The 21,770-nt window shown below is 39.9% G+C and overlaps 1 long non-coding RNA gene across 1 annotated transcript in view; it reads left to right on the forward strand.

Moving 5' to 3' along the window:
* Positions 1 to 1,795: 1,795 nt before the first annotated feature.
* The window catches only part of LOC128838654 (uncharacterized), a 121,981-nt gene continuing 102,006 nt past the window's right edge, over positions 1,796 to 21,770 (forward strand). Inside the window, exon 1 of the long non-coding RNA XR_008445229.1 lies at positions 1,796 to 2,299. This is a non-coding gene — a long non-coding RNA (uncharacterized LOC128838654). The remainder of the gene's footprint in view (positions 2,300 to 21,770) is intronic.

A 21,770-nucleotide genomic window follows, 5' to 3' on the forward strand; every position in this document is an offset into this window, starting at 1 on the left:
CATGCAAGATACTACTAGAGCAGATGACCAGATCAATGTACAGTAGTCTAAAAGCAGACTCCTCTCCTTCTGCTCCTACTGCTTCACTTTCTGACAAAACCCTCTTTAAATAGTATGTACTCTTCAAAATCAATCATTTAAAAAATGCACAGGGTTTTTCTGCTCACCAATGGATGGCTATAAAAGTATTTTTCAGCATAGCAAAACCTAAGGCCTGATCCTGCAATAAGCCCTGCTTGAGTGGACCCAAACATCCAGCAAAGCTCTATCTCCCGTGGGGCTTTGTGATGGCAGAGGAGTTTGCTTACGCACATTTGATTACAGGATGGGGGGCCTAAGTAAGGCCCCAATCGTGCAGTGATTTATGTACCTGTAGTTCCATTAATCCCAATAGCACTTTGAAACATCTGGATCTGACTAATGTGAAAATAGTCTAGACAAATTGCTGTCAAATGTGTAAAAAGCAAATTATAAACTGATTAATCCCCTCCCCTAGCTTCTTTTGGTTGTTTTACCTCTTGCAGAAAGAGGCATCTATATAGTTAAAATAGTGTGAACACTGTTGCCGCTTTTGGCCTGAATGGTTAGCCAATATTTTGGGTCTTGTAAGGTTATTTCTGGCAGGAGAAATTATTTGTATTATTGTAGTGCTCGGGAGACCTAGCTATGGACCAGGACCCTGCTGAGAGCTGTACAAACAGAAAAGATGGTCCCTGTCTGTCTCTCTCCCCCTCCTCCCCCGAAGTATAAGACAGACAATGGATGGATATTGACATTCCAGCGGAGAGGTACAAGGAGACAATACTGGTCTACATGGCAAACAGTGTTCTTAGCACACCAGCAGGCTACAAATCAGGTATTGTATTTCTTTGGTGTAATGGTGTTTATTTACTGAGAATGTACACAAGTTCCTGTTTCCCCAAACACAGTGGAAACAAACCGGAGGCAGTTTCCTTGCTCACAAATTCCAAGCCTGCCTTTCCAGATGGTTCTGTGCCACCAGCATCTGTATCTCCCTTTAAGGGCCACACTCTCAACTGCTTCTCTGGCTGACTGAACGCTTTCCCACCCCAACACCCACCTACACATCTGCAATCAATCACCTCACCCCTACATTTGCAACTAGTCAAAGGAAAACCCCTCAGCCTATGTAGCTTAGCTTCTGATAGGCCTCGCCATGCAACCCATTGCCTTGGGTAGTGGCTTCCTATTGCTGTCAGCTATCAGCGCATGAAGGGCATTGAATGGGTCTTTCCGTTTAGCCTAACGCACTCTGTGAGGGTGTACATGATGACAGCCATTATCACTTTCCAGCATAATAGCATATTAATCTTTGCCAAACATTGGATATTATGATGACAGGCCTGCAAGATGCTGAGGGGCAAAGTGTTCATGCTATGCTAGATGTGGGGCAGGTACATCAGCAGGCCTGTCCCTTTGTAAAATCCCTTCTCCATTAGCAAGCTTTTGACACCCACCACCCCACCCCAATACTCTTCTAGTCCAGTGCAGTTAATGGAGTTTTTTCCTAAAATGCCCCATTTCTAGCTGGCGGAAGGCATGACTAATCCTTCCCCCGGGGCATCCACTTGGCTGGCTGTTTCCCGGCCTCTCCACCGGAGGAGGAGCTGGGGGCGAGGTCGGGGATTGACCCTTTCCTAGAGGTGTGTGGGGAGGAGCCCTGGTCTCCAGCCCTTGGCCGAGTGCCCCGGGAACTGCTGGGCTGGGCGGACTCAGGGGAGCGCTGCCCACGCTGCCGGCCTGTGGCCCCAGGGGAAGCTGCAGCGGACGCCCGGCTCCTCTGGGCGGCTGGAGGGGATTGGCAAGCGGCAGCTTCTCCCTCCCACACGGCCAGCTCGCTCTCCCCTCCTCCAGCCGCGGCAGGTCACCTCGCTGTGAGCGCGGCTTGGCGGGGCTGCTTTGCGCAGTGACAGGCAGGGAGACGGCGGCGGCGGCAGCGCGCGGCTCCTCTTCTCCCCGCGGGCGGACGGGCGCCAGGGGCACTAACTCCGGGGCCGCTGCCGAGCTGGGGGCCGCCGCCGGCGGGCTGCGCTGACATTAGGAGGAGACGCGCCCGGAGGGAGGCGGACGCTGCAACTTCTCGCTGCGGCTGCGGGCAGAGGGTGGGTGGCCGGGTCTCGCTGCCCAGCAGCGCCGCAGCTCCTGGCTTCCTCTTGCTGTCTCGGCCAGAGGCTCCGGACTATAAATAGCAGGTTACCCAGCTGCAGAGTGACAGGCGCCCCGGGAGGGAAGCGCGGCTCCAGTCTCTCTGCGCGGTAGGCGCCCTGCTGCGAGCCAGGTAATGACCGTGCGGACGGGCCGGGGCTCGGGGTCTCTGGCTGCGTGGGGAGGGGGGGCACCTCAGGTGAAGCCTCCGTCCGCCGCTCCAATCAAGTTTCTCAATGTTCCGGTGCTACCCGAGATGCAGAGCCCGGAAAATGCCAGAGCCAGGAGCTTTGCAAAGCCTTCCTTCCGGGCTGGGCATTTCACCTGCCCCAGCCCAGCAAAGCCCCAGAACAGCAGGGCTGCTGCAGGCGCGGCTCTGGGGAGTTTGTTAGGGGCTTGCAACTACTTGGGTCAGAGAGCGCGAGCAGGGGGCCCCGGGTAGCTACTGCGCTTCCCCCCTGTGTGGGTGGAGGTTGCTGCTCCCTTCTGTCCACTCATGCCTGCTCTTGCCCCCTCACGAGGTGCGGGTAATGCTGGGGGATCTGCCGCCCCTTCTTTATTGTCACCCTTTCTTTCCCTCCCCATTGGGGCTCGAGCCAGGGGGTGGATGGGTGGCGATCGGTGGGTGCTTCCACTATCTACCCCCTGCTGCTGAGGAGACTTGCGGCCGGGTACCAAACAAGGAGGTTGCCCGGGAAAGGGAGCCCGATTCAGTGCTGCGGATGAGCCTGGTTTGCAGGTTGCGGCTGCTGCTGCGTATAACTTATTAGCAAAAGCCGCTGGGGGTTCCTCTCGCTTTTAATGCGGGGTTTGAGCTATCTGATCTCCGTTGTGATACCGGATGCATTTCATCAATTAAGTTCAGGCTACACATTTTTCTTACTACCCCGTCAGCAGTTGCAAAACGTGCTCCTTTAAAATGTGGCAGTTATTTAAATCCACTAATCATGGCATTTTTTAATGAGTGATTTAAAATATTTTGTTCCTGACATTTGAAAGTTTGATACCTAACTGGTTATGTTGGGAGCAGAGTCCTCCTCCTAGTGGTTTAATTTTTTTAGACCGGTAAACAGAGCTGGCATCCTCTAACTATGTTACAAACCGTTAGGTGTTAACCAGCATATACTCTAGTGTAGTAGACGTCAAAAGCTAAGACAGTATATATAAATAAGTTGAAGACAGTCGTGACCTAAAATGGTATCAGCCAGGAAGGGAAGATAATGATGAGACTTAGTCCTTATACCACTGCTCCTCCCACAAACTGAAGCACAAATTATAAAATAACATAAAGACCTTTGTTATGTATGAACTTCTCGGCTTGCTGATTTATAGTAAATATTAATTTAAGTATAGTGACTTAAAGTTAAAGAAATTGAAAACATTTTCATGAAAGTTTATAAAATCATGTTTTCATCTAACATGTAATTATCCTTCCATCTTTCTTGTCTGGAAAATATTTATGCTTGTTTAATTACATATACTGAAATCTGGCTAATCAGATAAGTACAAACCTTATTAAAATTTAGGCTAATATTTCTAGTTTTCGCTGACTACACATGCACTCCACATCTGTGTTTCAAAGGTCTTTACGTTTCAAAAAATGATGTTATACATAGATAAGTCTAAATGACAAATTGGCAATATTCACTTTAATATGAAAACACTAATCCATTTTATAGACTAATTACTAACCAAATAATTTTTAAAAAAATAAAGTGTTGGCTGAAATACATAAGCATAAAAAAATCTTAAATTGTTGGTAGTGTTTGTTTGGAAGGGCAATCAATGTCTCCTACTGATTTGTCTTAAATTTGTGACATAGGTTCTACTTGAGACTTTTAGTTCTATCCTCTAATTCAGGAAATTGTGTGGGATTTTATGCACACAATTCCCTATGGTATTATTTGGAGTTACCTATGCAGGACCAAATCCTGCTTGCCTTATTCATGCAAATAGTCCCACTGAAATTAAGGCACTAGTCCCAAGAATAAGGTGAGCAAGAATTGGCCCTGGTCAACCAGGCAGTCTTGTAAGTGTTAGAGGAGGTTGTACAGGGTTTAAGTCTGTTCAGAATTTAGCTCAGAAATAGCTTCACATTGATAAGAGATTTTAATTTATTTTTGTCTTGACACAAAATCCAATATGGCAATATTGAGAGAGCAGAAAACTGTGAACTCCACTCAGTGCACTTGGGAACCTATATGAATTTCACTTCTCAGCTGACTGTTGAGCAGAGGTTATGAGAGAAACTATTTTGTCATATAAATTAGAGAGGGAGAACTTGTATTAGTCTTCTCTTGTCCCTCTCCTGCTAGTATATTCTCAAATGGTTTGTCCAGTCCAGTTTTAAATGATTCCAGTGATGGGGGCTTCCGTTACTTCCCTTGAACTTTTATAAGTACAGTAGCTAGAAATTGGTATGAATTCACAAACAAGAAGTTAAATACCCATATACAATGCAACTAGTTGCACAGATTTTTTTTTTAAGTAGAATTACTCCTATTTGTCTTTTTTTCATAAAAACTGTTTCTACAAAAATTGCGTTATAAGCCAAATTTAGTTAGACACTGTGCCTTTACATGTAAAGAGAAGGGTCCAGAAGGTCCTCTCACTTACCCTGGTGTAACTTCATTGTTAAATTGAGTTAATCCTGATTTACACAGGTGAAAGTGAAAAGAGAATCAAACCTAAGATTTTAAATAGGCCTCATGAGTCAGTCTGATATACTAAACCTTTTCCTCCTTACCCTCTAGTGACTATTGCCCATAGACATCTCTAAGTTTCACTTATTTTTACCACTGGAAAGGATTTTTTTAATGAGAACTCATAGACAGCATTAGCTATAGTTGTGTAACTGGCATACTATAATATTGAATGCATGATATAATTTATCGGGTTCATTTCTGTGCCTGACTGAATTAGTATTGCATGATCATATACTGTTGTGCAGTAACACTTTTTAAAAACATCATTTTGTATCCTCGGTAGATAATTTTTATCCTTTAAACATCATCCTTTTAAGGCATTTCCCATGTTATTAGACCTATGTAATGCATGCACAGAGGTGGATGTGCTCGCTGAGAATTTTTCTAGAAAGCATCCTGTAGATATTTAAAGGTGAAGAAATCAAAATAGTAAAATGATCTTATGTTTTGTCTGAATGGGGAGCAGAACTAACTTAAGAGGTTTTTCTCTTGAAAAAGAAAGTGTTCCTATATGTTTGTATATACCGTGTCATAATTTCACCAGTCTTCTTATCCCATTGCTCCTATGTGTATCTGCCATTGCAGTAAATCTGTCAAATACAGTGAAGATGCTAATTTGACAAGTATAGTAGAATTTGTTAATAACAGTTGCTTAACTGCAGTTTTTCTGGTCATTGTAAGAGGTGGTCATATAATATAGTATGATTAATAGGGTTGCATCTGAAGAAGTGAGGTTTTTTACCCATGAAAGCTTATGCCCAAGTAAATCTGTTAGTCTTTAAAGTGCCACTGGACTCCTTGTTGTTTTGATTAATAGGGAGAAACTCTTGTAGGAATTGAGATTTTACTGTATACAGATTATGCTACATATAAATAAACTTTCACTGTATACAGTTTATGCTAGGTTTTCATGTCATTTTTTTGTAGTTATAAACAACATTTCTAGCAGTATAGTGGTACCTAAAGCATGTTCTAAGCTTATAGGTAAGGTGTGTGTTTTCTTTATAAAAATGACTTTGAAAAGCTCAATCCGTGTTAAGTCAGGGGATGAGGATAAATATATAGGGCCTGATTTTGGCTTGCACCATGTATAGTTATTTACACTCAGTTTGCACAGAAATAAAACACTAACAAATCAGAATTGTAGTGTTGTGCAATGTGGGCATAAAGGCACTTTCACTCTGGTTTGGTAGTGTTTTTATTCTCACTTAGCACATGTGTAAATGGCTACACAAAGTACCTGGCATTGGGGAATCAGGCCCATAGAGTGAAATTTTCACCACTATAATGGTGTAAATATGGAATAATTCTCCACTGGTTTTAATGGAGTCAGACCAGTATACACTGTTGGAAAAGGGAACAGCATCTGGCCTCAAAAATTTAACTGTGACACTTGATGTTCAGGATAATTGCAATCCAATACTGCTAGTGATCTTTTTTTAGTTATCAGTTCAAGAAAACGTCTTCGATTGTCAAATAGAAATTATAAACAGTGGGGATTGTGTGGAAAGAATACCTTCTTGTCTATAATCAAAGTAACTTGACTGCCTTGTAAAGTTAAACTGACTTTTTTTTTTTTTTTTTTTTTTTTTAAATTATTTCAGATGTACTATTTATGGAACTTCTTTGCCACTAACTGTCATGACAAACAACTAGTGAGGCTGCTGTAGGATTGTCACATGACACAGCCTAGTTGTGCAAATTGGCAGCAATAATGATCAGAACAGTCCCTGTGTGGGGAAAATTGTCATTCACACTGATCATTGAGCAAGCTTTCTTTAAGACGTGTACAACAGCTTGCATTTCAGCTTCAGAGGGATTAGGCTTCTCATTCAAAGATGATAGGCTCCAATGATTGAACACTAAAACAAAGGAATATGGTACAAATGTAGAGGTAGCAGGTTGGGATAAAACAATTAAATCTTTAAATTTGAAATAAACTCTAAAAAGAGAAATTAGAGAGATCAAGGCTGTGCTTCTTAACCACTAACAGTAGTTTTCAGTGGTTATTTTATAGCATTTTTAACATGGAGAGCTGCTAAACTTGTAACATTCCAATTGGTATATCTATTAAAAATCTTTATAATCATGTATACTGAATATTTAATAAATAGAATAAAAAAATCCAGGTTGGATTTTTACCTGTGCACATGCAATTCAGATCTTCCGCAACTTTCAGGTTTGTCAGTGCCCTCTGGTCTTAAATTTCTGAGATTGGAATGATTTTGTTCAGGTGAATATAGTGTTGTTTTCCCTGTTTTTCAAACAATATACAAATGTGTTGACTTGTATTTGTATGAAAACATTTTGCTTTAAAAAGATAGAATTTTCATGTTCTGAATCTGTAAGATACTTGGAACATAAATACATTCTACACTAGATGGCAGTATACAATACTAAGAAGTCTTAGGTCATTTTAACTGTAACAAATCCATTAGAAACTATGGGTAACATTTTCAAAAGCAACTAACTGACTTAGACTAAGGCACTTCTGAAAATCTTAGGCTCCTAAGTGCCTAAATGCTGTTCACTTTCAGTGAGACTTTCACCTCACTTTCAGTAAGGCTCAAAAGTACCACTTCTGAAAGTCTCTTAGGTTTCTAATTGTTTGCAGTGTAGTTGTAGCTGTGTTGATGCCTGGATATTAGAGAAACAAGAAGAGCTCTGGGTAAGCTCAAAAGCATGTTTTTTTCACCAAGTTGGTCCAATAAAAGATATTACATCTCTTAGGTTTCTAAGTCACTTAAGTGCTTTTGAAAATTTAGTTATATTTATTTTAAAACTATGTAGACTTTTTATCAGTCAATAAAATTAAAACCAATAATCAGATGAGACCTGACTAATATGTTTAGTAGATGTATTGGGCCTGGTTCTAATTTATACTATAAGGCCTGGTTTATACACAAACTCTTTGGACTGATTTAACTATTTCAATTAAGGATGTGATTGCTCTACTCAAGTAGTTAAACCTGTACAGTCCCCTGTGGGAATACAGTTATACTGGTAGAAAGGTGGCGGATACCAGTGTAGCTTATTTCCATAATGTAAGGAGAATAAGCTGTACTGCTAAGGCACCTTTGTACTTGTATACTTAAAGGGGTATAACTTGTGTATGTTGACAAGCCCCCTTTACACTGATCTGGAAGTGTAAAGGGTCTTAAAGTGGGTGTAACGTCAGTCCCCCTTATGCTACTAAAGCAGTGTAAAGGGAACTTAGTGTAAATGAAAATCAAGCCCATTGTTTATGAAATGGTAATACATTCTTATTAATATGGCTTAAAGTGCTTGCAATGTCTGATTACATGGATCATCGGGGAGAAAGATGAAATAAGCACAATGCTGTGTACAGGTTTGGTCACCATAGGTAGGGAAGAGAAGGACAACTAGGATGAAGAAAGGTTTGCAGAGAATTGTGCAGGGGAAAAAATTGGGCGAATTATGTATGTACTGCCTTGAAGATTAAGGCTATGGCGGGGAGAGGAAGATATGATTATGTACTTTAGAAGCACACAAATGGGTGCTATGAAGGTAATAATTATTTTTCATTAGTAATACATCTGGATTTAAATTGAAACAACCATCTTAAAAACAAATAATTTTAAGTAGCAAGATAATTACAGAACGTGAGGGAATCAAATTGACTAGAAATCCACAAGTCAATGTGTGTGGTGTCAAATGGGCAATAGCCTAGAGATCTTACTTCTGTCTAACAACATAAAAGCAAGGAAGACTGAGTAGATGATCTTAACTGTAGGAGTTCTATGCCCAATCTCTGAGCAGCATTATATGTATATATTTGCAAGTAAACTTGTATGTAATTGCAGCTTGATGGAACCCTGTGAATACTTTTTTAATAAATTGGATTTTAATTCTCTGACTTAGATTTTCTCTTAGAATCCATAGGATTAAGTCTTCACTGGCTGTCAAAATATATACATATGTAGTACTTTGCACTTAACATTGGACAATTGGGGCGGGGGAAATGGACATGTTTCAGAGCATGTGAAATGCTAAATCTGTTAACTGAAAAAAATTCTCTTTAACGTAAAAAGCAATTGGATTTTTCAACCACAGTGTTTAAAAAAAAAAAAAAAATGCACCACCATCAGAAGAAAATAGATACTAGTAGAAATATTTAGTGATCAAAATGCCATGGTTCCCTGACTTTACTGCTAGTACTCTAATACATTTTACAGCTTCAAACTTTGGTAATCCTTGATATCTTTTATAACCAGATTCTTATGATGATGCACTTGCAGAAAATAGGTTTTTATGGGGTCAAATATTTCTCTTGCAAATAAATACTTTTGCATATGTAATGGGTTTTTGAAGGCACAATAGGTGAGTAGACACTCTTGCAGATGAACCATTGATGCAGTCTTTTGAAAATTCAGCCTTAATGTTTATAATCTATTATCTGCAGCAAATAAATCTTTAATTCTTCATGCCAACGTAGGAGATTGGATGCTGCTTGGTTGTTGCTTGGACTTAAACTTTAAATAGAGCTAACAAATCACCATTCTGCACCATTTATTTAGTCTTTGCAACTTATTTCAGTACTCTTGCTTGAATGGCAGCCTTTGGTTTTCTGGGGCAAAAAAACCTGGCACAGCTGTATACTGATCTTTGCAGCACACATTGGATCTATTTCTACTCTTATTGAAGTTAATGGGAGTTTGCCAATGGCTTGACTGAGAAGAGGATCATGCCTAAAGGGAGATTGGAGCTAAGGGAGCTCCGAATCTTATAGGAATGGCCCCTTGCAACCAAAAGGCTAATAGTTATTTGTATTTACACAAATTTTGTTTTTTGTATTTCCAAAAAAAAAAAAAAATTGTTTCTATACTAGCCTAAGAAGATACATTCATTATAAATATTTAAAATATCTAAGCCAGCTCTGGTTCAGTTTATTGAATGACTCACTAATGAATGAGGTGTCTCAGAGCTATCTGTGAATATGTATTAAGTTTTATATAAACAAAAGAATACAGAACTGGCCTGTTTTGAAAACAGCAAAATTATGCTTACTCATTTTAAACTTGATTAAATTACCTCCAACTTAATCAGTTTTGGCACATTACAGTAGATTGACAGAGTTGGGCATCTCGCCTGAAGCTACCATCTATTTTGTTTCTCCTCTGTCTCATTCAGTTAATCAAAACAAGATAGTGCAGGTAAAAATAAAGTGGAAATTCACCTCAGGTTTGTGATTCACTTTTTTATAAATATATAGACAGTTAATAACTTGCTGCTCCTGAACTACTCTAATTCATGTATGTTTATGCTTTTTTTGGACTGTTTAAAATAATAATAAACATCCACCACAGGCCTGGAGGAAATCCCTTACTCTTTTTGTCAGAAGCTGTTTTGGTTCCATAAACTCAGTTTAGGCTTCAGGATTCTATTTGTGTGATCTAAAAGAACAATAACTCCCACTATTGATCAAAGCTCAAAGTAGAAATGTTTTTCTAATGTGGAATTCAAACTCCTTTAAAACAAATGCATTATCTACTATGGTTAAAGGCAACAAGGGACAACACTAGTAGTCATGACCCTAGTTTCCAATTTACATATTTGGAACACTTTTTATCCAGATTAATTGCCAGTTCTGTTATATTAAATAATTCAACAGAGCCTTTGTTGTGCCATCAACATTGCTGCTTATATATCTCCTTTCCTAAGTAATATGCCTGGGGCCAGATTCTGACCCTGTTTATAGTGGAGCAAGTCTGTTGAAACTAGTGAAGACACACTGGATTTACACTGGTTTAAATTAAGGTCCGAATCTGGTCCTTTGTATACTGCTAAAAGTAACGTAATTAAAAATAGTTTAAATAAAAATTAAACGGAGGTCATATTCTGTCACTCCTAAAAAGTGCATAGAGGAGGCAGCATGGGCCAATGGATAGATAGAATAGCACTCCGATGTGGCTTCTGTTCTCAGTGCTGTTGCTGACTCACTGCAAGACCATGAGTGCGGTCACCCAACTTCTCTGCCTACGTTTCTCCATCTGTAAAAGGGAAAAGAGATAATGATACTTAGCCATCTTTGAAGTCTATGGGCCAGACTGAGATCTCCGTGAAAGCTACTGTTTTAGTGGTAGGTCAGAGAGGACCCAGATGGCAGAGTACTTGGAGCCACTGCTGCTTCACTAGACAGGAATGGGAATCAAGGAACACCAGGCTTAGGTGTGGAGGAGGGGCTGGGAAGCAGAGAGCCTCCTGTTCACCTAGAATTGAGCTGAGAGGAGGTGTCCAGGTGCGAAGGTGAATACATGTCAATGTAAATTAAAAGAATGAACGAGAGAGCAAGCATGTGCACACACAGGTGCAGTTTTCTGCTCTCAAAAGTAGCTCAAACCCTATTTAGAACTTAAATTTGCACTCTTCACAGGTTTTGATTTTTAATAGTGCAGAAATTGACAAGATCGCATAAGCTGAGCTCAAATCTTCTTATCCTTGGCTGCTTCTACTGGTATTAGATCAATACTATTCTGCCTACACGTCCTATATCTGCTTGATCCAGAGAGAGACTCCCGTCTCTTATATTTGGGTAGGGTAACAAGCTGATTACCTCAGTGAGTTAGCAGATCCCATTAATGTGGGACAACCCCCATTACCAGGATGGGGGCATGTAAGGCAAATGCTGCTAGCTTGTTACAGCATGGCTTTGAGTTGGGACAAATGTGATGTCACAAGTATCTTTCATCTGGATTAGTAGGAGTCTGGTAAATTTTTCAAAGCTTGATGCACTATATGTACTGGCCTTGATGCTGGCCCCCACTCTTCCTATTGTACGCTGATCTGGCAGCACAAAGCAGGAAAAACGCTATCTTTACTGTCTACTTGGAAGTTATCTCAGTGTAGGAATGCACAGAGGTAGAGTATTGGTACTATGACACTTCCTTCCTGTCCCTCAGCATAGGAAGAGTATCGGGGCATATCTGGGGGAAGAGGTCATGGCAGGAATGTCCTTATGCCTGGGTTATTCTTGGCTGCCTGAACAGGCCTTGGGATCATAGGCAACTGAACATAAGTTAGAGCATCTTAAGGGGTACTCTAGCTTACACTGGGGTACCTGGCCTGGCACCTGGCTTCACCTTCCGAAGCATGAGTGAGTTCAGTGTCAGCCCGGAATCAGGGTCACTCTGTATAGGATTTAATGTTTTGATTTGGTAGGCAGATCTTTTAAGAGTAGCCTGAAAACCTTGAATATAAAGCATCCAACCCATTCTATCTCTTGATTTTATAAATTTAAGAGATACTGTGCTCTGTAGAATGACAATAGGGAAACATTCCTCAACATTTGAACAGCAGAATATTTCATTTAATAAGAGTATCTTGTATATGCTGTAGAAGATGAACCCTTACACCATTTTTCTTTTTGAGATATTGTACATTGTGGATGTTTGGTTAAATAGATATCTTTATAGTTTTTAAAATGTTTGTTATGCATACCGTAACATTTTAAAATAGAATTAGTCTACACCTGATGCCAGCAACCTCACTAATTACTGCCCAGTCTTGAGTTTGCCTTTTCTCCAGAAGACTATTGAGAAAATGGTGGTCTCCAAACTTCATCAACATCTCCCCTCTGCCACAATCCTGAGTTCATCCCATGCAGGTTTCAGACCAGAACATTGCTCAAACTGTCTCCTGTTATTGATGGCGGTGGCTGCTTTAGAAGATGTACTGATCTCATCGTTTTTTTGGTGTATCCCTCTAACTTCCTGGCTTATGCTACTCAGCTGTGGGCATATAGGTGATGTGGGAGCCATAGATAACTTGCTCTGCTGTGGTTCCACTTATCCAGCCAATAAGGGCTGATGAAAGCTACGCAGTAAATAAAATTCAGATCTTGAAGGTTTTACATGTAATTAGTTTATTAATTATAGTACTTCAGACAATTTTTAAAAAAACAACCTTATCTCATGTGAAAAATAAAATTAAGCCCCAAACCATTTGTCCCATTAAACATGAACCCTCAGCGGAGAAATAACAATGCAAGTAGGTTCAGAAATTTCACTTGCAAGAAAAAGGTCGTGCATGCAGCATCTAGCACTTATCAATGGCTAATGCCATATAAGAGAAAAGAAATGCCCTAAAAGAACTACCGAGTAGCAGAGAGATAATGCAACTAGAATACACATTATGGGTAAACAACTCTATCCGCTAGAGGCAAAGAGCCAACTGGATAACAGAAAACATAATATATCTAATCCAATTAACCTATTTACAAAAGAAACAATACAAAATTTTTTGACACACTTGCAAGGAAATATGGTTTCCTCAAAAGCTCTTCCTCCTTTTCAGCATATATTAAAACCTAAACATTTTCACTGCAGTTAAAAAAAAAAAAAATCTGAAATATTCTCATATATCTTATAAAATGTAGAAGCTTGGTCTTAAATATACCTGACATTGACTGAAACACACACACTTTTAAAAAAAGATTTTTGAAAAATAGTAAATTACTCAATTTGTACTGATTTTTTTTTTTTTTTGCAGAAGAAGACTAAGCTCCATGATGGGCTGCAGCGACCTCCCTCATGTTAGAGATTGTTTTAACCCTGTTTCTGCCCACAGGGCTGAGAACAGTTTTAAGCATATAATGATTAATTAAAAATTAAAATCAGCAATTCAAAACACAATACTTCAGAAAATTGTAACTTTTTCTTGCCAGTTTCTTCAGATAGCTGTAGCAGTCAACAGAAATGGCCTCTCCATAAACATGAAAAATCACAAGCATGCCAGGATAAAATTCTGTAAGTATACCTCTACCCCAATATAACTCTGTCCTCGGGAGCCAAAAAAATCTTACCGCATTATAGGTGAAACTGCGTTCTATCGAACTTGCTTTGATCCGCCGGAGTGCGCAGTCCCGCCCGCCCCGGAGTGCTGCTTTACCGCGTTATAGCCGAATTTGTGTTCTATCGGGTCATATTCTATCGGGGTAGAGGTGTTTGAAAGAGAATTAAATTTATGGTTCCTTAGCATGCAACCCCCCCCCCCCCTGTCCAAATGTGGAAGCAGGAGATTAAAGGCACATTGACATTTGACATCCACAGAGATAATTAAAAATAGCATGCATGACACAAAATTCAAAACCACCCAGGAAAATGCACAGCCATTTAAAAAATTTTTTTACGGTATATAGGATATGTTGTGAAATGTAAAGTGTATGGAACACAGTGCATGTAGTAGAAACAGGGAAGAGGTTAGCCACCATTTTCAAAATTTGAAACAGACACACTTTGGATTCTGTGGAATTTGGCCCATAGAGATCATCGGGAATGAAAAAATCCTTTCAAAACAGACAATCTTAAGCTAAAAAGATTAATGAAGCAAACTGATTTTTGGATAAGTCCTCTCCTACATGGAAAAATACTCATGTGGGACAGAAAAATCCAAGAATTTCTATTTGCATTTTCCATGGTGGTATTCTGGTGGGAGGAGGGATGACTTTTACTGAACCTGAAAAATCTTAGGACAGTGTAAAACTCTACAGAGTTTCTCATTAGCATCCCTGATCTATGCTTCTCTTGGGTTGGGGGAGGGAGGGTTCATGCAGTACTTGTGACAGTGGGTATAATAATGTAATCAAGGTTAGCAGTATTCTTATTCAATGATCCTTCATGGGATTGGGTTTGTAATGTCTCAGTGATCATCCTCCCGGCTCCACCCCTACCCACTTGAGGATCCTGATCACCATGGAGCTCATAGAAAGAGATTGCCATTGGTGTTGGGTGGGGTAATGCTGCATAGTCAGACTTTACTGTCTATCTGTGCTCCTAACATTCAGAATAAGTAAAAGAGATTAAGGCAGTAACTACAGGATAAAAAAGATGGGGAAAGAGAGAGAATTAATTAGGAAATTTAGCACTACCGTTTATTCAGCTGAATAGAAGGGATGGGGAAGGAAAAGCACCTAGAATTCCAAAGCACATTTTAAATATAGCTTCAGCAGATGAGTCCTAAACCTGGAATCCTGCAATTTTCAACATAACCTAAGCAATTCAACTGTAAATCTTTAAAAATCCCTGTCTTTTGGAACTGCTGCATCATCATCTTAAGCTGAGTTCAAGCAAAAAGTAGTAGAGAGCTGGTTTGATTCAGTCCAGGCTATGCCACTTTCTAGTGGCATAGACCAAGGCATAGCAGTCCATACTGCAGAAAGTCTACCCAGACACCTGAGACAAGTGCAAGACAGACACATGCACACATCTCCCACTTGGCCAGCTGATGCAACCTCAACTGTGTTTGGCATTGGCCAAAGAGCACATCCAGAATGAATGCTTCCCAGGTCAATCAATTTGACTGCTCACTCATGTACTGGTGTCTGTCTAAAGATGCTGAACCTTAAAACTTTAAAACCTATTTTATCTTATTACTATGACCTAAATTCAAAAACACTTCACATTTTACTTTAAAGACCTCTCTTTGAAACATTCTTCCTAATATCACTAATAAATAAAAATTCTATTTTAATATAACGTGAGATAACATTTTCAAATATTAATACCATTTTTATAAATTAACAGTAATTCAAAGGATGTAAATCCATTAGACATTTATAGCTTTTCACAAGCTACATTAAAATGTAAAAGTTGGAAACATCGAAACATAAATTTAAGGAGTTCATTGGTAAGCATTAAACATCGAAGCACCTTTATGCTTTCCCCATGCTGTCCTCTATTCAACTAATGAGTTACTTTTAGATATCTTTAAAGCCACCTTATTGTCCTCCTGCAACTCCCTTCATTAAAACACTCCTTTGCCATTATACCTACAAAAAAAAAAAGGACAATAATTAGACAAACTGGTGTGCTGTGACCCCTGCTTTTTGTGTTGTGCATCGTTGTTTCATTGTGCTTTTTACACCTGGTTTGATGCATACAGTCATTGTCTATGGTCATATACTTAGACTGTAAGCTCTTTGGAGGCAGGACTGTCTTTTATTTTGGGGGGCTGGGGTGGGGCAGAGTATATAGTGCCTAGCACAGTGGGGCTTTTATCTCTGAAGCGCACAGGCAAACTGCCATATAATTAATCTGTCATCGCTGTAGTAGTCATTTAACATTCTCCAACTGTACTGAGAATTGGATATATGTAATACTTAACTGAGAGGTTTTTTTGTTTGAGTAACCTTTAGACACAGCACTATGTACAGTAATTCATTGACGTAAGCAAATATACCATGCCATTTATGGTAACTTCTGCAGGCTAAATGTATGGTCTCTAATTATCAGAAGCCATTCAGAATTTCAGAGATCAGTGAACACTCAGTGCCAGCTCCTCAAAGGTATTTAGGCACCTAAATACATTTGAGGATCTGGGCCTCATTCTCTGAGGGGATGGGGTTCTCCAGTTCTCTGTATTGTTTGCCAGAGATGAACGCACGCTGAAACTCTGGATCCAAACACTCCCAAAGTTTGGAAATGTTTGAATCCCCATTTAAACTTTATAGGTGGTCCCATCACTTATGCGACTGTAAAAACAACAAGGAGTCTGGTGGCACCTTAAAGACTAACAGATTTATTTGGGCATAAGCTTTCGTGAGTAAAAACGAAAGCTTATGCCCAAATAAATCTGTTAGTCTTTAAGGTGCCACCAGACTCCTTGTTGTTTTTGTAGATGCAGACTAACACGGCTACCCCCTGATACTTATGCGACTGTATCTTTCTGATTCAGAGGACTGATTTAAAGTGGATTCCCTAAAGTACAAGGGCTCAATTTTCCTCTGTGAGCACTCCACTGAGCATGTGGTGAGAGGCATCAGGGAGCAGCTTACAATTACCTAATTCTGTGCCAGTCTGTCCCTGGCACCAGCAGAAGATTAACGTAGTGGAGCACTGCCTCCATCCTGTCCCTAGCATATCCATATGCTCACATAGGGGCACATGGGATCCCTGGTGTGTGACCTGTCTCCCCTAGATTTGTCACTGGGGGTTCCCCTCTGCAAGGAGGATTCATTGCTGACTATCAGTGGCCAGCACCCAGCTACTTTGCATTGTCTAAGTAGTAGTATGAAGGGGCCAGATTGCACTTGTGAACTTGACCCCAAGATCATGTACTGTAAAGGATTTGGATTTCTTCACTCTTAAATATGTGTTCTTGTTAATATCCTGTTTTCTGTTTCATAAATAAACCAAGCCCTACTTCTAAATCATTGTTTAAGAAATTTTGAAAGGTTTCTTCCCCAAGTGAATTCCCTTTGTCTATGGTTGCTAACTCTGACTGAAACTATTCTGAGAGATTTTTTTCCCCAACATGACATAATGTCATTAATTGTACTGTACCTATTAAAATCTCCTGGATTGCTTTCAATAGTCACTGGGAGAACGATGCTGATTCTGGTAGACTCCTGGCCAATCTGGGAAGGTTGGCAACCCTATCTTTGTCTCTTCTTTCTTCTGATTGGCTTAAGACACAAATATCAAATTGCTAGTGTCTCTTGCTTCCTTTGGTTGCAGACTTTTCAGCCATTTGTCACCACCCCTTGCTGTTTGTTGACTTGGCTGTGCAATAGTATGATGGAGACTGCTTTTAATGCTCTGTGGAGAGCTATAAACTGTGACATCCCCAAATCAAGGATTACTTTGAATTTTGCTCTTCCAGTCTTTTTTCTTTTAAGACACTAAATAAAGTAGAGAAAAGAGTACTTTTTATGTCTTTTATTCAGAAATAGAACTTTTATTTCAAGCTAAATACAATACATTTGAGTTTAATTAGTTCAGTTAAAAATAAGGTTTCCAGGTGAAAAATATTCTGTTCCTTGAAGTGGAGTAATTGAAAGCTGGTCCAGGAATATTTAGATACAGAATTTGGGAAAAATTCTGGTGACTTTAGGTAGAGAGTATAACCTCATTGATAGTTGGGTGGGGGGAAGACAAAACTTAGGAGTTGCTCTAAAGGGTCGGGTGACTTTACCGCTGTAGGTTCATCTTGGAGAAAGAGCATCCTCTGTGGGAGTTAAGAAATATTGGAGAGTTTTGTACGGTGGTGGGGGCTTGGATAATTGAAAGGAGGGTAAGGAGTGATTTAAAGAAAGATTTGTGAGTTTTAAGGTGAGGTGGCCTTAGTGAGAATGGGAAGGAGGTACTTTGAGAGCCTAGAGAGCTGTACCTGGTCTGACCCTGCAAGGTGCTATTCATTTAAATCCAATGAGATTGAATTAGTCAGGAAAAATGGCCAGATGGAGCTGGGAGGCATGCAGGATTATGCGTAGTCTATATTTTTCTTGTATAGAATACTTGTATTTAAAGTCTGCGACAGCATATTCAAGTAATCTTACATAGGTTACAATACTTGCTGTAGCTAGCAGCTATATGTGTAGTGGGACAGAGATGAAAAAGAGTGCATATATGCCAAGTTTCTGAAGAAACTGGAACACAGGAAAACTGTGAGGTTCAGCTAGTGGAAGCTATAATGTTGAATGGATGGGTTATTCTAGGGTGACCAGACAGCAAATGTGAAAAATCAGGACCGGGGTGGGGAGTAATAGGAACCTATTTAAGAAAAAGACCCAAAAATCAGGACTGTCCCTATAAAATCGGGACATCTGGTCACACTAGGTTATTCAGTGCAGGAAGTCTGTTGTTCTTGTGCCATCACCTCAAAACAGTCTCCCAACCATTTTGAGGCTAAACAATAGAGAAAAATAAGGTCAGAGGTCATGGAGGAAATTCCATGTAGGATCTTGAAGAAGATGATGGGGGATTTTGAACTGGATTCTGAAATGGTCAGGAAACTAGTGAAGATTTCTGAGGATGGTGAATATCTGTTTCTCCCAACTGAAGAGATGAACCATTGTATTTTGGACATAACAAAATTATTAAAGTTGGGATTTAGGGAGATTATAAAATGGCATTAAAATAGTTGAGAACACCCAAAGGCATGAATGTCAAAAGATTGGTTGAAGAAGTGTCCGATGAGAGCACTGTTTCAGACCTCACTGCTGGCAGACATTGGTGAAATATACAGAAGGAAAAAAAGATAGCGACCGTGTTGAATAAACAATCATGACAGAACTGAATACCAGATTGAAGCTGACGGGGGAAGAGAGATGAAGGTATTCACCAATTAGTATAGTGTGTCCCTGGTATATGTCGGGGTTGTGCCCTTGAAAAGGGCAATGGATAACGAAAAGCTCATCCCCACCCCACCTCTTCCTGCCAAGTTCCGCCCCCTCCTCCATGTGCACCCTGTCCCTACTCCTCTCCCTTCCCCCCACAAGCCTCCTGCATGCCTTGAAACAGCTGATTTCGGCCGGCAGGAGGAACTGGGGAGGGGAGGGAGGGTGCTGACTGCCAATGATGGATATGCAGATTGGGACTGACGTGGAACTGACTCAGATCGGAACACGTTCCCCTATTGATGAGCGACAGATATGCGAAACAACAGATAAGGGGGAGACATATACCAGGGACCCCCTGTAGTAGGAAATGAGTTTTTTTCCCTGTTTATTTACAGGAAATTGTGGTAGAGTCAGGAACTGAAGAGGAGGAAAATGAGTTGAAATGAGGCAGGGGTTACATCTTTTGACATCTGCGGCATAGAAATAATTCCCAAGATTGACTTCTGAAAATACATGGACAAGGGAAAGAGTGGTGGGAAAGAATTGTAGAAAAAGAGAAGGGAAAAGCCTTAGGGAGTAATGTAACAGAAGAGGATCTAGTGACACAAAAGTGACCGTAGTTCATTACAAAACTGTAGTGGTTAGATGAGATGCCAGAGAGCCCAGATGATCTAAAAACATGTTAGGGTTGATAGTATCAAATATAGTGATGTGAAGCAGCAGGATGAGGAGAGCAGGACAGATGGGAAGATCATTGACCAAATGTTCTAGTACCAGGAAAGTAGCAAATAGGCTGGAAATGACCAATGAGATTGTTTTTAGACAATGAGAGAGGAGAACGTTTTCCAAAATGCTCTTCAGAAAAGAGAAGATTGGACATAGGATGGTAATAGCAAGGGAGAGGATGTTCACGAGATAATGATTAAATTTTTAAAATTATCATCATTTCACCTCTCAGGAAAATAAAAAGTGTCAGACATCTGCTGCCAGCGAAGTCTGGGCCTCAAACACACTCATGAACAGTTTGTATTGATTTAAATGTAAGTTGGGTGTACTGAGGGCAGAATTTGGCACTATAAGAAGTTCAGTAGAACCTTATAATCATTAGTTTGATTTAAAAAAAAAAATCAAAGACTCCTAAAACAAGGAGAGAGCCCATTTGCAAAAGAGAGAGAAATGTTTTCAAATGAGAGTTTCTACCTCTTACCTAGTTTCCTTTTGCTTGATCCGGCAGCAAATTCTTAATCCTATATATGACCTGAGTCTTTTGCCATGTGGAATTGACTGTGATGTCACTAAATCAGCATTAGGACTATGACTTCACTGCAGAATACACCAGGTGGACAAGATGTGCTATGAAGGATAATATGGAACCAGAATACTGTCAGCAAAGAGCCATTGCACCAGACTAATTAAGGAGTATTTGGGTAAATGCAAATAGAGCTGATACTTTGCTAATGTTGCAATAACAACTATGAAGAGCCTTTGAAAGCAAAAGCTATTTTAAGTATTAGATATTTAAAATATCTTCCCCAATGCCAAAGTCTCCCTAAATGTAGTATTTTAAGTACGTTTAAAAAGTACTAATTATTTTTTTAAATAAATTTCTGTACTTGTGTGTAAGTTAGATAAGACATTTAGATAAATCCAGTTTACAGTACTGATACTACCAAATCTAATTTCTCTGTATATATCCAAAACTAATTCTTGGTGATTAAACAAAACCACCTACAAATCATAATTTGAGCATAATGTCAAATTTTGTTATCCAGTGACACTCCCCCCCCCCCCCCCCCCAGGAGACTGAATGGATAGTAGGATTGAGTCTCTGTTCTGCTACAGACTTATTCTGCAGGTCACTTACTCTACTCCATGCCTCAGTTGCCCATCTGTAAAATGAGGATAGTGCTTCATAAAACCTCTTGGAGATCGGGAGGTAAAAATCAATTAATGATAGCAAGGTGCTCAGAGACTACAATGATGAAGGCTGAGTAAGTATCTAGACAGATGAAGATCAGCACAACACATTTATGACATTAGTCCCTGGATTAGGCAGGCTGCTTTTCCAGTAATTATCATCTTTAATATTTACCAATTCTGAAGGATATCAGAAAACGTAACTTAAATTAGGATATATACAATATATGTAGTTGCTACTCATGAAATAATAAAAAGAAGAAACAACAAGACAAATAATAAGCAGTGGAATGCTTTAGTTTCTTTATTGCTATGTAGTGTTACAAAACAACCAATATAATATAAATCTCAAACTCGGCACTCATTTCTTTTACTATAGTTTTCCTCAACCAAGGTTGTTTTTGCTAGTCTGGATCTGGTAATTCGGTGTCAGGAGAAAGCCATACCAAGAGTTTTTATTTGTGATTATTTTTTTCTTTATTTTTTATTACCAGTGTCAAGGAGAAGAGCAAAAGTACAGCACATAGCTCATCCGGCTCCATTATGTCATAACCTAAAATACAGGCGAGGTTGTTCTCTAAATCAGTTGAGGTAAGAAGGGGAGCTGAGTGTTCCTTATTTTTCTGTGCTGAAATGCTTTTCTGCAGGGCTGTAACCAGGGCTGGGTGAGCAGGGTAGACGCCCGGGATGCAAAGCTGCAGGGGAGGAAGAATGGGATGGGAAAAATGGTAGGAGGTGCAAATATGCTTTCTCACCCTGGGTGCTAAAATGCCTAATTACGGAACTGGTTTTCTGCCCGAAAATCTGTCCCATGTGCCTTAAACAAAACCTGTAAGCTACCAAAAAAGCAAGTTTTTAGCCCAAATAGAAACTTACTCTGACGTTTTTGCATAATGATCCAATAC

The sequence above is a fragment of the Malaclemys terrapin genome, chromosome 5 (assembly GCF_027887155.1).
Source record: "Malaclemys terrapin pileata isolate rMalTer1 chromosome 5, rMalTer1.hap1, whole genome shotgun sequence".
In the NCBI taxonomy this organism is placed as follows: domain Eukaryota; kingdom Metazoa; phylum Chordata; order Testudines; family Emydidae; genus Malaclemys; species Malaclemys terrapin.